This window comes from Lithobates pipiens, unplaced genomic scaffold (genome assembly GCF_037356315.1).
Source record: "Lithobates pipiens isolate NorthernLeopardFrog02 unplaced genomic scaffold, aLitPip1_a1.2 Scaffold_30, whole genome shotgun sequence".
In the NCBI taxonomy this organism is placed as follows: domain Eukaryota; kingdom Metazoa; phylum Chordata; class Amphibia; order Anura; family Ranidae; genus Lithobates; species Lithobates pipiens.
In genome coordinates, this window is record NW_027507791.1 from 81,662,868 (window position 1) to 81,679,357 (window position 16,490).

Sequence of the window (16,490 nt, forward strand, 5' to 3'; positions counted from 1 at the left end):
GAGGGGGGGGTTCCGTTGCCTCCTCTGCTTGTCCTGGTTTCTGCTCAGACAGACCGAGCTCCTCCAGGACAGCATCCATCATTGTCTGGGTGATGGTGACGTGGATGTCGGAGGGGAGGTCCGGCTCAGGGATGGCCATGACCTCCTCCTCCCCCCCCACGTCCTCATCCTCCTCCCCCGCTGACTCGAGGTCCTCCACTATTGGCTCTGGTCCCTCGCTTTCGCGCTGGTCGCCAGTGGGCCTTTTAGTGGAGGAAGCGGGTTCCTCTGCTGTTGGACTCCTAGGCTTCCGTTTCCGGCTTCCTGAGGGTCCACTGGTGGGGGTGGAAGGGAGGGTGGGAAAGTCCTCCAGGGAGGACAGGTCCGGGGTGGGTGTGGGGAGGGTGGGGAGGGTCTCCTCCAGCGCAGAGGTGGTGGGTGGGGGTGTGCTGGAGGCAGGGGCTGGGGCAAGGGTCTGGGCTGGGGCCTGGACAGGGGTGGGGGTAGGGGTGGGCTTACCAGTCTTCTTCTGTGGTTCTCTCTCCGGCTGCTTCTTCCCGGTGCTCGCGGATGGCTTGCCCTGGATCAGGACGCCAGCGTAGGACCGGGACCGCTGGGGGCAGTGTTTAAACACGTGCTCAGCCGCTCCGCAGAGGTTGCAGGCTTTGGACCTCGGACAATCCTTGGTCTCGTGGCCTGCAACCCTACAGAACCTGCAAGCAGGTTCTTTGCAGTCCTTCCCCATGTGTCCGGTGTTGCTACACCTGTTGCAGGTGAAGGGTATACCGGGTAGAAAAGGATGCCTGCGGAGTTGCCCAGGGAGAAGCACGGCTGCAGGTGCAGGATGTCCCCCGAAGGGTCCTTCCTGAACTTGCAGAGTACTGACCACTTACCTATCCAGAAGCCGTTGGCATCGAGGATTCGGACGGGGTCCTTCACCACGGTGCAGAACCTCTGGAGGTAAGTGGCTATATCCTTACCTGAGGTATGGGGGTTCCTCATGGCCACCGTCACCCACTTCTCGTCCCGTGTTATGGGGCAGTTCGCAGTGAACTTACGAAAGGGGGATTCGGGACCACTCGCCTTGACCATATCCCAGTAGTTTCTGCAGGCCTGGAACGACACAAAAGTTATAAAAAATATACCTCTTGTGAAGGCCTGCACCGAAAGCGTTTCCGCTTTGCTGAACCCCTGCTCCAGGATCATCTTCTTTCCGAAGATCTCCGGGGTCATGTCGGGGACCCTTCCGTCCACCTCCTTCAGCTGCAGCACGACCGTCTGCTTCATCCAAGACTCCAGGGTAGGGAGCTCGTCTGCAGGGGGGGAGGGCTTGGCTGGATTCGGCTGGCTGGCACCGGCCGGGTTGGGGGTGGATGTTGAGGCCGCGACATCCTCGGGGGTCTCGGAGGAAGTGGCTGGAGCGGGGTTCCTTTTGTTCTTTCCGGTCTTCCCGGTCTTTCTATCGCTCTTCCCCATCGTCTTGGAGATGGAAGTCGCTTCAGGTGTTCTTTCGGCGGCTTCCTTCTGGTTTCCTCGACGTCTTCGCTCTGAAGCCTTTATAAAGGCTCTTGCATCTACTGCCCGGAGGTAGTAATGCGGAGGAGGGGGGAGGAGGGAAGACCGCAATCTCGTTCCTTGTGGGGGCCAAGCCTCTGGCCCAATAGCAGCAAGTAGGTGAAGCTGAATTTAATCAACGATCCTACAAGGCCGAGCAGAGGGTACCCCACAAGGACCTAATGGCTTGGATAGATACAAGTGGTTCTCAACGTCCTAGCTGTGAAGCAGAGACACCCCTAAGGGCTATAGTCGATACTACACTTGATCTTAGTCAAAAGGCCGAGAAGCCCCACCCCCTCCCCCATACATCATTACCAGGCTCACCATGAGCTGACATTTCTGGCTCTGGTTGTCCTTATATACCTCTGTGGGTCACCATTGGACTGTCCTCGCTTCGGCAGGACATATACTAAAATTGGAACGATACAGAGAAGATTAGCATGGCCCCTGCGCAAGGATGACACGCAAATTCGTAAAGCGTTCCATATTTTCTTCCCCCCTCTATGGTTTCAGCAGGGGCTTCAACCTAAAGTCCAAGGGGGGTGTATGTGGCGCGGACATTTTTTTTTTTTTTGGCTGGGCTGTGTTGTTGTGTGGTAGGGAGTAAGCTCACTTGCTGGTTGCCTGGCTACCAGTGCCTATCAATGCTGACCACTAAACTCACCTGCCTGACACACACTGACCTTTACACGGACCTACCTACCTGGCACGCATGCAGGGCCGATCCTAGGGTCACAGACGCCTGGGTGCAGAAATATTTCTGGCGCCCCCCACATGGGCGTGGCCATCTTACTAACTCCTCCCCTTTACAAATGTTTCTATGGCTACAACTCAAACACGGAGATGCTCCCCTAAGAAGTCTTTATTACCCTGGGATCCTCCCATGATCTTTTAACAATAAAGAAAATGAGTAGACTAATGGGACCTGAAGGGGGGGTCCCGCTAATGCCCACAGAGAGGGATTTCCGTTAGAGAGTGTGTTAGAAAGAGCTCCCAGACATTATGCAAGACATGGTACAGGAGTTGGTCAGAGACTGCAGACATAGTACAGGAGATGATTAGAGACTGCAGACATAGTACAGGAGATGGTCAGAGACTGCAGACATGGTACAGGAGATGGTCAGAGACTGCAGACATGGTACAGGAGATGGTAAGAGACTGCAGACATGGTACAGGAGATGGTCAGAGACTGCAGACATAGTACAGGAGATGGTCAGAGACTGCAGAAATAGTGCAGGAGATGATCAGAGACTGCAGACATGGTACAGGAGATGGTCAGAGACTGCAGACATAGTACAGGAGATGATCAGAGACTGCAGAAATAGTGCAGGAGATGATCAGAGACTGCAGAAATAGTGCAGGAGATGATCAGAGACTGCAGAAATAGTACAGGAGATGGTCAGAGACTGCAGAAATAGTACAGGAGATGGTCAGAGACTGCAGAAATAGTACAGGAGATGATCAGAGACTGCAGACATGGTACAGGAGATGATCAGAGACTGCAGACATAGTACAGGAGATGATCAGAGACTGCAGAAATAGTACAGGAGATGGTCAGAGACTGTAGAAATAGTACAGGAGATGGTCAGAGACTGCAGACATGGTACAGGAGATGGTCAGAGACTGCAGACATAGTACAGGAGATGGTCAGAGACTGCAGAAATAGTACAGGAGATGATCAGAGACTGCAGACATAGTACAGGAGATGGTCAGAGACTGCAGAAATAGTACAGGAGATGGTCAGAGACTGCAGACATAGTACAGGAGATGGTCAGAGACTGCAGACATGGTACAGGAGATGATCAGAGACTGCAGACATAGTACAGGAGATGGTCAGAGACTGCAGAAATAGTACAGGAGATGATCAGAGACTGCAGACATGGTACAGGAGATGATCAGAGACTGCAGACATAGTACAGGAGATGATCAGAGACTGCAGAAATAGTACAGGAGATGATCAGAGACTGCAGACATAGTACAGGAGATGGTCAGAGACTGCAGACATAGTACAGGAGATGATCAGAGACTGCAGAAATAGTACAGGAGATGGTCAGAGACTGCAGACATAGTACAGGAGATGGTCAGAGACTGCAGACATGGTACAGGAGATGGTCAGAGTTTGCAGAAATAGTACAGGAGATGGTCAGAGACTGCAGACATAGTACAGGAGATGATCAGAGACTGCAGAAATAGTACAGGAGATGGTAAGAGACTGCAGACATAGTACAGGAGATGATCAGAGACTGCAGAAATAGTACAGGAGATGGTCAGAGAAGGCAGAAATAGTACAGGAGTTGGTCAGAGACTGCAGACATAGTACAGGAGATGATTAGAGACTGCAGACATGGTACAGGAGATGGTCAGAGACTGCATACATGGTACAGGAGATGGTCAGAGACTGCAGACATGGTACAGGAGATGGTCAGAGACTGCAGACATGGTACAGGAGATGGTCAGAGACTGCAGACATGGTACAGGAGATGGTCAGAGACTGCAGACATGGTACAGGAGATGGTCAGAGACTGCAGACATGGTACAGGAGATGATCAGAGACTGCAGACATGGTACAGGAGATGGTCAGAGACTGCAGACATGGTACAGGAGATGGTAAGAGACTGCAGACATGGTACAGGAGATGGTCAGAGACTGCACACATAGTACAGGAGATGGTCAGAGACTGCAGACATAGTACAGGAGATGGTCAGAGACTGCAGAAATAGTACAGGAGATGATCAGAGTCTGCAGACATGGTACAGGAGATGGTCAGAGACTGCAGACATAGTACAGGAGATGATCAAAGACTGCAGAAATAGTACAGGAGATGATCAGAGACTGCAGACATAGTACAAGAGATGGTCAGAGACTGCAGACATAGTACAGGAGATGATCAGAGACTGCAGAAATAGTGCAGGAGATGATCAGAGACTGCAGAAATAGTGCATGAGATGATCAGAGACTGCAGAAATAGTACAGGAGATGGTCAGAGACTGCAGAAATAGTACAGGAGATGGTCAGAGACTGCAGAAATAGTACAGGAGATGATCAGAGACTGCAGACATGGTACAGGAGATGATCAGAGACTGCAGACATAGTACAGGAGATGATCAGAGACTGCAGAAATAGTACAGGAGATGGTCAGAGACTGCAGAAATAGTACAGGAGATGGTCAGAGACTGCAGAAATAGTACAGGAGATGGTCAGAGACTGCAGACATGGTACAGGAGATGATCAGAGAGTGCAGACATAGTACAGGAGATGGTCAGAGACTGCAGACATAGTACAGGAGATGATCAGAGACTGCAGAAATAGTACAGGAGATGATCAGAGTCTGCAGACATGGTACAGGAGATGATCAGAGACTGCAGACATGGTACAGGAGATGATAAGAGACTGCAGACATAGTACAGGAGATGGTCAGAGACTGCAGAAATAGTACAGGAGATGATCAGAGACTGCAGACATGGTACAGGAGATGATCAGAGACTGCAGAAATAGTTCAGGAGATGATCAGAGACTGCAGAAATAGTACAGGAGATGGTCAGAGACTGCAGAAATAGTGCAGGAGATGATCAGAGACTGCAGACATGGTACAGGAGATGATCAGAGACTGCAGACATGGTACAGGAGATGATCAGAGACTGCAGACATAGTACAGGAGATGGTCAGAGACTGCAGAAATAGTGCAGGAGATGATCAGAGACTGCAGACATGGTACAGGAGATGATCAGAGACTGCAGACATAGTACAGGAGATGATCAGAGACTGCAGAAATAGTACAGGAGATGGTCAGAGACTGCAGAAATAGTACAGGAGATGGTCAGAGACTGCAGACATGGTACAGGAGATGGTCAGAGACTGCAGACATGGTACAGGAGATGATCAGAGACTGCAGACATAGTACAGGAGATGGTCAGAGACTGCAGAAATAGTACAGGAGATGATCAGAGACTGCAGACATGGTACAGGAGATGGTCAGAGACTGCAGACATAGTACTGGAGATGGTCAGAGACTGCAGAAATAGTACAGGAGATGGTCAGAGACTGCAGACATAGTACAGGAGATGATTAGAGACTGCAGACATGGTACAGGAGATGGTCAGAGACTGCAGACATGGTACAGGAGATGGTCAGAGACTGCAGACATGGTACAGGAGATGATCAGAGACTGCAGACATGGTACAGGAGATGGTCAGAGACTGCAGACATGGTACAGGAGATGGTCAGAGACTGCAGACATGGTACAGGAGATGATCAGAGACTGCAGACATGGTACAGGAGATGGTCAGAGACTGCAGAAATAGTACAGGAGATGATCAGAGACTGCAGACATGGTACAGGAGATGATCAGAGACTGCAGAAATAGTTCAGGAGATGATCAGAGACTGCAGAAATAGTACAGGAGATGGTCAGAGACTGCAGAAATAGTGCAGGAGATGATCAGAGACTGCAGACATGGTACAGGAGATGATCAGAGACTGCAGACATGGTACAGGAGATGATCAGAGACTGCAGACATAGTACAGGAGATGGTCAGAGACTGCAGAAATAGTGCAGGAGATGATCAGAGACTGCAGACATGGTACAGGAGATGATCAGAGACTGCAGACATAGTACAGGAGATGATCAGAGACTGCAGAAATAGTACAGGAGATGGTCAGAGACTGCAGAAATAGTACAGGAGATGGTCAGAGACTGCAGACATGGTACAGGAGATGGTCAGAGACTGCAGACATGGTACAGGAGATGATCAGAGACTGCAGACATAGTACAGGAGATGGTCAGAGACTGCAGAAATAGTACAGGAGATGATCAGAGACTGCAGACATGGTACAGGAGATGGTCAGAGACTGCAGACATAGTACTGGAGATGGTCAGAGACTGCAGAAATAGTACAGGAGATGGTCAGAGACTGCAGACATAGTACAGGAGATGATTAGAGACTGCAGACATGGTACAGGAGATGGTCAGAGACTGCAGACATGGTACAGGAGATGGTCAGAGACTGCAGACATGGTACAGGAGATGATCAGAGACTGCAGACATGGTACAGGAGATGGTCAGAGACTGCAGACATGGTACAGGAGATGGTCAGAGACTGCAGACATGGTACAGGAGATGGTCAGAGACTGCAGACATAGTACAGGAGATGGTCAGAGACTGCAGAAATAGTACAGGAGATGGTCAGAGACTGCAGACATGGTACAGGAGATGATCAGAGACTGCAGACATAGTACAGGAGATGGTCAGAGACTGCAGAAATAGTACAGGAGATGATCAGAGACTGCAGACATGGTACAGGAGATGATCAGAGACTGCAGACATAGTACAGGAGATGATCAGAGACTGCAGAAATAGTACAGGAGATGATCAGAGACTGCAGACATAGTACAGGAGATGGTCAGAGACTGCAGACATAGTACAGGAGATGATCAGAGACTGCAGAAATAGTACAGGAGATGGTCAGAGACTGCAGACATAGTACAGGAGATGGTCAGAGACTGCAGACATGGTACAGGAGATGGTCAGAGACTGCAGAAATAGTACAGGAGATGGTCAGAGACTGCAGACATAGTACATGAGATGATCAGAGACTGCAGAAATAGTACAGGAGATGATCAGAGACTGCAGAAATAGTACAGGAGATGATCAGAGACTGCAGACATAGTACAGGAGATGATCAGAGACTGCAGAAATAGTACAGGAGATGGTCAGAGAAGGCAGAAATAGTACAGGAGTTGGTCAGAGACTGCAGACATAGTACAGGAGATGATTAGAGACTGCAGACATGGTACAGGAGATGGTCAGAGACTGCATACATGGTACAGGAGATGGTCAGAGACTGCAGAAATAGTACAGGAGATGGCCAGAGAAGGCAGAAATAGTACAGGAGATGGTCAGAGACTGCAGACATAGTACAGGAGATGATTAGAGACTGCAGACATGGTACAGGAGATGGTCAGAGACTGCAGACATGGTACAGGAGATGGTCAGAGACTGCAGACATGGTACAGGAGATGGTCAGAGACTGCAGACATGGTACAGGAGATGGTCAGAGACTGCAGACATAGTACAGGAGATGGTCAGAGACTGCAGAAATAGTACAGGAGATGATCAGAGACTGCAGACATAGTACAGGAGATGATCAAAGACTGCAGAAATAGTACAGGAGATGATCAGAGACTGCAGACATAGTACAAGAGATGGTCAGAGACTGCAGACATAGTACAGAGGATGATCAGAGACTGCAGAAATAGTACAGGAGATGATCAGAGACTGCAGAAATAGTGCAGGAGATGATCAGAGACTGCAGAAATAGTACAGGAGATGGTCAGAGACTGCAGAAATAGTACAGGAGATGGTCAGAGACTGCAGAAATAGTGCAGGAGATGATCAGAGACTGCAGACATGGTACAGGAGATGATCAGAGACTGCAGACATAGTACAGGAGATGATCAGAGACTGCAGAAATAGTACAGGAGATGGTCAGAGACTGCAGAAATAGTACAGGAGATGGTCAGAGACTGCAGACATGGTACAGGAGATGGTCAGAGACTGTAGACATGGTACAGGAGATGATCAGAGACTGCAGACATGGTACAGGAGATGGTCAGAGACTGCAGAAATAGTACAGGAGATGATCAGAGACTGCAGACATGGTACAGGAGATGGTCAGAGACTGCAGACATAGTACTGGAGATGGTCAGAGACTGCAGAAATAGTACAGGAGATGGTCAGAGACTGCAGACATGGTACAGGAGATGATCAGAGACTGCAGACATAGTACAGGAGATGATCAGAGACTGCAGACATAGTACAGGAGATGGTCAGAGACTGCAGACATGGTACAGGAGATGGTCAGAGACTGCAGACATAGTACAGGAGATGGTCAGAGACTGCAGAAATAGTACAGGAGATGATCAGAGACTGCAGACATAGTACAGGGGATGGTCAGAGACTGCAGAAATAGTACAGGAGATGGTCAGAGACTGCAGACATAGTACAGAAGATGGTCAGAGACTGCAGACATAGTACAGGAGATGGTCAGAGACTGCAGACATAGTACAGGAGATGGTCAGAGACTGCAGAAAAAGTACAGGAGATGGTCAGAGACTGCAGACATGGTACAGGAGATGATCAGAGACTGCAGACATAGTACAGGAGATGGTCAGAGACTGCAGAAATAGTACAGGAGATGATCAGAGACTGCAGACATGGTACAGGAGATGATCAGAGACTGCAGACATAGTACAGGAGATGATCAGAGACTGCAGAAATAGTACAGGAGATGATCAGAGACTGCAGACATAGTACAGGAGATGGTCAGAGACTGCAGACATAGTACAGGAGATGATCAGAGACTGCAGAAATAGTACAGGAGATGGTCAGAGACTGCAGACATAGTACAGGAGATGATCAGAGACTGCAGAAATAGTACAGGAGATGTCAGAGACTGCAGACATAGTACAGGAGATGGTCAGAGACTGCAGACATGGTACAGGAGATGGTCAGAGACTGCAGAAATAGTACAGGAGATGGTCAGAGACTGCAGACATAGTACAGGAGATGGTCAGAGACTGCAGACATAGTACAGGAGATGATCAGAGACTGCAGAAATAGTACAGGAGATGGTCAGAGAAGGCAGAAATAGTACAGGAGTTGGTCAGAGACTGCAGACATAGTACAGGAGATGATTAGAGACTGCAGACATGGTACAGGAGATGGTCAGAGACTGCAGACATGGTACAGGAGATGGTCAGAGACTGCAGACATAGTACAGGAGATGGTCAGAGACTGCAGAAATAGTACAGGAGATGATCAGAGACTGCAGACATAGTACAGGAGATGGTCAGAGACTGCAGAAATAGTACAGGAGATGGTCAGAGACTGCAGACATGGTACAGGAGATGATCAGAGACTGCAGACATAGTACAGGAGATGGTCAGAGACTGCAGAAATAGTACAGGAGATGATCAGAGACTGCAGACATGGTACAGGAGATGATCAGAGACTGCAGACATAGTACAGGAGATGATCAGAGACTGCAGAAATAGTACAGGAGATGATCAGAGACTGCAGACATAGTACAGGAGATGGTCAGAGACTGCAGACATAGTACAGGAGATGATCACAGACTGCAGAAATAGTACAGGAGATGGTCAGAGACTGCAGACATAGTACAGGAGATGGTCAGAGACTGCAGACATGGTACAGGAGATGGTCAGAGACTGCAGAAATAGTACAGGAGATGGTCAGAGACTGCAGACATAGTACATGAGATGATCAGAGACTGCAGAAATAGTACAGGAGATGATCAGAGACTGCAGAAATAGTAGAGGAGATGGTCAGAGACTGCAGACATAGTACAGGAGATGATCAGAGACTGCAGAAATAGTACAGGAGATGGTCAGAGAAGGCAGAAATAGTACAGGACTTGGTCAGAGACTGCAGACATAGTACAGGAGATGATTAGAGACTGCAGACATGGTACAGGAGATGGTCAGAGACTGCATACATGGTACAGGAGATGGTCAGAGACTGCAGACATGGTACAGGAGATGATCAGAGACTGCAGACATGGTACAGGAGATGGTCAGAGACTGCAGACATGGTACAGGAGATGGTCAGAGACTGCAGACATGGTACAGGAGATGGTCAGAGACTGCAGACGTGGTACAGGAGATGATCAGAGACTGCAGACATGGTACAGGAGATGGTCAGAGACTGCAGACATGGTACAGGAGATGGTAAGAGACTGCAGACATGGTACAGGAGATGGTCAGAGACTGCAGACATAGTACAGGAGATGGTCAGAGACTGCAGAAATAGTATAGGAGATGATCAGAGACTGCAGACATGGTACAGGAGATGGTCAGAGACTGCAGACATAGTACAGGAGATGATCAAAGACTGCAGAAATAGTACAGGAGATGATCAGAGACTGCAGACATAGTAGAAGAGATGGTCAGAGACTGCAGACATAGTACAGGAGATGATCAGAGACTGCAGAAATAGTGCAGGAGATGATCAGAGACTGCAGAAATAGTGCAGGAGATGATCAGAGACTGCAGAAATAGTACAGGAGATGGTCAGAGACTGCAGAAATAGTACAGGAGATGGTCAGAGACTGCAGAAATAGTACAGGAGATGATCAGAGACTGCAGACATGGTACTGGAGATGATCAGAGACTGCAGACATAGTACAGGAGATGATCAGAGACTGGAGAAATAGTACAGGAGATGGTCAGAGACTGCAGAAATAGTACAGGAGATGGTCAGAGACTGCAGAAATAGTACAGGAGATGGTCAGAGACTGCAGACATGGTACAGGAGATGATCAGAGACTGCAGACATAGTACAGGAGATGATCAGAGACTGCAGACATAGTAGAAGAGATGGTCAGAGACTGCAGACATAGTACAGGAGATGATCAGAGACTGCAGAAATAGTGCAGGAGATGATCAGAGACTGCAGAAATAGTGCAGGAGATGATCAGAGACTGCAGAAATAGTACAGGAGATGGTCAGAGACTGCAGAAATAGTACAGGAGATGGTCAGAGACTGCAGACATGGTACAGGAGATGATCAGAGACTGCAGACATAGTACAGGAGATGATCAGAGACTGGAGAAATAGTACAGGAGATGGTCAGAGACTGCAGAAATAGTACAGGAGATGGTCAGAGACTGCAGAAATAGTACAGGAGATGGTCAGAGACTGCAGACATGGTACAGGAGATGATCAGAGACTGCAGACATAGTACAGGAGATGGTCAGAGACTGCAGACATAGTACAGGAGATGATCAGAGACTGCAGAAATAGTACAGGAGATGATCAGAGTCGGCAGACATGGTACAGGAGATGATCAGAGACTGCAGACATGGTACAGGAGATGATCAGAGACTGCAGACATAGTACAGGAGATGGTCAGAGACTGCAGAAATAGTACAGGAGATGATCAGAGACTGCAGACATGGTACAGGAGATGATCAGAGACTGCAGAAATAGTACAGGAGATGGTCAGAGACTGCAGAAATAGTACAGGAGATGGTCAGAGACTGCAGAAATAGTGCAGGAGATGATCAGAGACTGCAGACATGGTACAGGAGATGATCAGAGACAGCAGACATAGTACAGGAGATGATAAGAGACTGCAGAAATAGTACAGGAGATGGTCAGAGACTGCAGAAATAGTACAGGAGATGGTCAGAGACTGCAGACATGGTACAGGAGATGGTCAGAGACTGCAGACATGGTACAGGAGATGATCAGAGACTGCAGACATAGTACAGGAGATGGTCAGAGACTGCAGAAATAGTACAGGAGATGATCAGAGACTGCAGACATGGTACAGGAGATGGTCAGAGACTGCAGACATAGTACTGGAGATGGTCAGAGACTGCAGAAATAGTACAGGAGATGGTCAGAGACTGCAGACATGGTACAGGAGATGATCAGAGACTGCAGACATAGTACAGGAGATGGTCAGAGACTGCAGACATGGTACAGGAGATGGTCAGAGACTGCAGACATAGTACAGGAGATGGTCAGAGACTGCAGAAATAGTACAGGAGATGATCAGAGACTGCAGACATAGTACAGGAGATGGTCAGAGACTGCAGAAATAGTACAGGAGATGGTCAGAGACTGCAGACATAGTACAGGAGATGGTCAGAGACTGCAGACATGGTACAGGAGATGATCAGAGACTGCAGACATAGTACAGGAGATGGTCAGAGACTGCAGAAATAGTACAGGAGATGATCAGAGACTGCAGACATGGTACAGGAGATGATCAGAGACTGCAGACATAGTACAGGAGATGATCAGAGACTGCAGAAATAGTACAGGAGATGATCAGAGACTGCAGACATAGTACAGGAGATGGTCAGAGACTGCAGACATAGTACAGGAGATGATCAGAGACTGCAGAAATAGTACAGGAGATGTCAGAGACTGCAGACATAGTACAGGAGATGGTCAGAGACTGCAGACATGGTACAGGAGATGGTCAGAGACTGCAGAAATAGTACAGGAGATGGTCAGAGACTGCAGACATAGTACAGGAGATGATCAGAGACTGCAGAAATAGTACAGGAGATGATCAGAGACTGCAGAAATAGTACAGGAGATGGTCAGAGACTGCAGACATAGTACAGGAGATGGTCAGAGACTGCAGACATAGTACAGGAGATGATCAGAGACTGCAGAAATAGTACAGGAGATGGTCAGAGAAGGCAGAAATAGTACAGGAGTTGGTCAGAGACTGCAGACATAGTACAGGAGATGATTAGAGACTGCAGACATAGTACAGGAGATGGTCAGAGACTGCAGACATGGTACAGGAGATGGTAAGAGACTGCAGACATGGTACAGGAGATGGTCAGAGACTGCAGACATGATACAAGAGATGATCAGAGACTGCAGACATGGTACAGGAGATGGTAAGAGACTGCAGACATGATACAAGAGATGATCAGAGACTGCAGACATGGTACAGGAGATGGTCAGAGACTGCAGACATGGTACAGGAGATGGTAAGAGACTGCAGACATGGTACAGGAGATGGTCAGAGACTGCAGACATAGTACAGGAGATGGTCAGAGACTGCAGAAATAGTACAGGAGATGATCAGAGACTGCAGACATGGTACAGGAGATGGTCAGAGACTGCAGACATAGTACAGGAGATGATCAAAGACTGCAGAAATAGTACAGGAGATGATCAGAGACTGCAGACATAGTACAAGAGATGGTCAGAGACTGCAGACATAGTACAGGAGATGATCAGAGACTGCAGAAATAGTGCAGGAGATGATCAGAGACTGCAGAAATAGTGCAGGAGATGATCAGAGACTGCAGACATGGTACAGGAGATGGTCAGAGACTGCAGACATAGTACAGGAGATGGTCAGAGACTGCAGAAATAGTACAGGAGATGATCAGAGACTGCAGACATAGTACAGGAGATGGTCAGAGACTGCAGAAATAGTACAGGAGATGGTCAGAGACTGCAGACATAGTACAGGAGATGGTCAGAGACTGCAGACATAGTACAGGAGATGGTCAGAGACTGCAGACATAGTACAGGAGATGATCAGAGACTGCAGAAATAGTACAGGAGATGATCAGAGACTGCAGACATAGTACAGGAGATGGTCAGAGACTGCAGACATAGTACAGGAGATGGTCAGAGACTGCAGACATAGTACAGGAGATGGTCAGAGACTGCAGAAATAGTACAGGAGATGATCAGAGACTGCAGACATGGTACAGGAGATGGTCAGAGACTGCAGACATAGTACAGGAGATGATTAGAGACTGCAGACATAGTACAGGAGATGGTCAGAGACTGCAGACATGGTACAGGAGATGGTAAGAGACTGCAGACATGGTACAGGAGATGGTCAGAGACTGCAGACATGATACAAGAGATGATCAGAGACTGCAGACATGGTACAGGAGATGGTAAGAGACTGCAGACATGATACAAGAGATGATCAGAGACTGCAGACATGGTACAGGAGATGGTCAGAGACTGCAGACATGGTACAGGAGATGGTAAGAGACTGCAGACATGGTACAGGAGATGGTCAGAGACTGCAGACATAGTACAGGAGATGGTCAGAGACTGCAGAAATAGTACAGGAGATGATCAGAGACTGCAGACATGGTACAGGAGATGGTCAGAGACTGCAGACATAGTACAGGAGATGATCAAAGACTGCAGAAATAGTACAGGAGATGATCAGAGACTGCAGACATAGTACAAGAGATGGTCAGAGACTGCAGACATAGTACAGGAGATGATCAGAGACTGCAGAAATAGTGCAGGAGATGATCAGAGACTGCAGAAATAGTGCAGGAGATGATCAGAGACTGCAGACATGGTACAGGAGATGGTCAGAGACTGCAGACATAGTACAGGAGATGGTCAGAGACTGCAGAAATAGTACAGGAGATGATCAGAGACTGCAGACATAGTACAGGAGATGGTCAGAGACTGCAGAAATAGTACAGGAGATGGTCAGAGACTGCAGACATAGTACAGGAGATGGTCAGAGACTGCAGACATAGTACAGGAGATGGTCAGAGACTGCAGACATAGTACAGGAGATGATCAGAGACTGCAGAAATAGTACAGGAGATGATCAGAGACTGCAGACATAGTACAGGAGATGGTCAGAGACTGCAGACATAGTACAGGAGATGGTCAGAGACTGCAGACATAGTACAGGAGATGGTCAGAGACTGCAGAAATAGTACAGGAGATGATCAGAGACTGCAGACATGGTACAGGAGATGATCAGAGACTGCAGACATAGTACAGGAGATGGTCAGAGACAGCAGACATGGTACAGGAGATGATCAGAGACTGCAGAGATGGTACAGGAGATGATCAGAGACTGCAGACATAGTACAGGAGATGATCAAAGACTGCAGAAATACTACAGGAGATGATCAGAGACTGCAGACATAGTACAGGAGATGGTCAGAGACTGCAGACATAGTACAGGAGATGATCAGAGACTGCAGAAATAGTACAGGAGATGATCAGAGACTGCAGAAATAGTACAGAAGATGGTCAGAGACTGCAGACATGGTACAGGAGATGATCAGAGACTGCAGACATGGTACAGGAGATGATCAGAGACTGCAGACATAGTACAGGAGATGGTCAGAGACTGCAGACATAGTACAGGAGATGATCAGAGACTGCAGACATGATACAGGCAGGGGCAGACTGACCAGTCGGTCACTTGGGCGCCGCCCGAGGGCCCGAGGCCATTAGGGGCCCGGACTCAGCCACATGAGAGGCCACTTGCAGCGGCTGAAATACATGCCGCGATGCCGATAATAACACAGCTAACTGTGCGCTGCTCCCCGCCGGCCCCTCCTTCCCTCCCGTCCGTCCCAGGTGCTGTATGCGTCGTGACATCACCTGGGACGGACGAGAAGAGTGGAGGGGCGGGGGGGGAGCAGCGCGCTGTTAGAAGTACTATTATCGGCATCCGGTGACTCGATGAGTGAAGCCGAGACATCAGGGCCACCACAAGTGATGGGGGGAGTGTACAGATGTAAGGGCCCCGGGTCCCCCCACCCCGCAGTGTCCTCCTGGCTGTGTGTGTGTGTGTGTCCCCCTATTTGCATGTCCTCCTGTGCTGTGTGAGTGTCCCCCTGTGTGAGTGTCCCCCTGTGTGCGTGTCCACCTGTGTGCATATCCTCCTGTGTGCGTGTCCTCCTGTGTGCGTGTCCCCCTGTGTGCATATCCTCCTGTGTGCGTGTCCTCCTGTGTGCGTGTCCCCCTGTGTGCGTGTCCCCCTGTGTGAGTGTCCCCCTGTGTGAGTGTCCCCCTGTGTGCGTGTCCACCTGTGTGCGTGTCCCCCTGTGTGCGTGTCCCCCTGTTTGCGTGTCCTCCTTTGTGCGTGTCCCCCTGTGTGCGTGTCCCCCTGTGTGCGTGTCCCCCTGTGTGCGTGTCCCCCTGTGTGAGTGTCCCCCTGTGTGAGTGCCCCCCTGTGTGCGTGTCCACCTGTGTGCGTGTCCCCCTGTGTGCGTGTCCTCCTGTGTGCGTGTCCCCCTGTGTGCATATCCTCCTGTGTGCGTGTCCCCCTGTGTGCATATCCTCCTGTGTGTGTGTGTCCTCCTGTGTGCGTGTCCCCCTGTGTGCGTGTCCTCCTGTGTGCGTGTCCCCCTGTGTGCATATCCTCCTGTGTGCGTGTCCCCCTGTGTGCATATCCTCCTGTGTGTGTGTGTCCTCCTGTGTGCGTGTCCTCCTGTGTGCGTGTCCCCCTGTGTGCGTGTCCTCCTGTGTGCATATCCCCCTGTGTCCGTGTCCTCCTGTGTGCGTGTCCTCCTGTGTGCATATCCTCCTGTGTGCGTGTCCTCCTGTGTGCGTGTCCCCCTGTGTGCATATCCTCCTGTGTGCATATCCTCCTGTGTGCGTGTCCTCCTGTGTGCG

General features: G+C 49.3%; 1 non-coding gene across 1 annotated transcript; it reads left to right on the forward strand.

Annotated features, from left to right (window-relative positions):
* Positions 1 to 1,921: 1,921 nt before the first annotated feature.
* LOC143950467 (U6 spliceosomal RNA) lies at positions 1,922 to 2,028 on the forward strand. The gene has a single exon (XR_013265837.1). It is a non-coding gene; the product is annotated as a U6 spliceosomal RNA (small nuclear RNA).
* Positions 2,029 to 16,490: the final 14,462 nt, after the last annotated feature.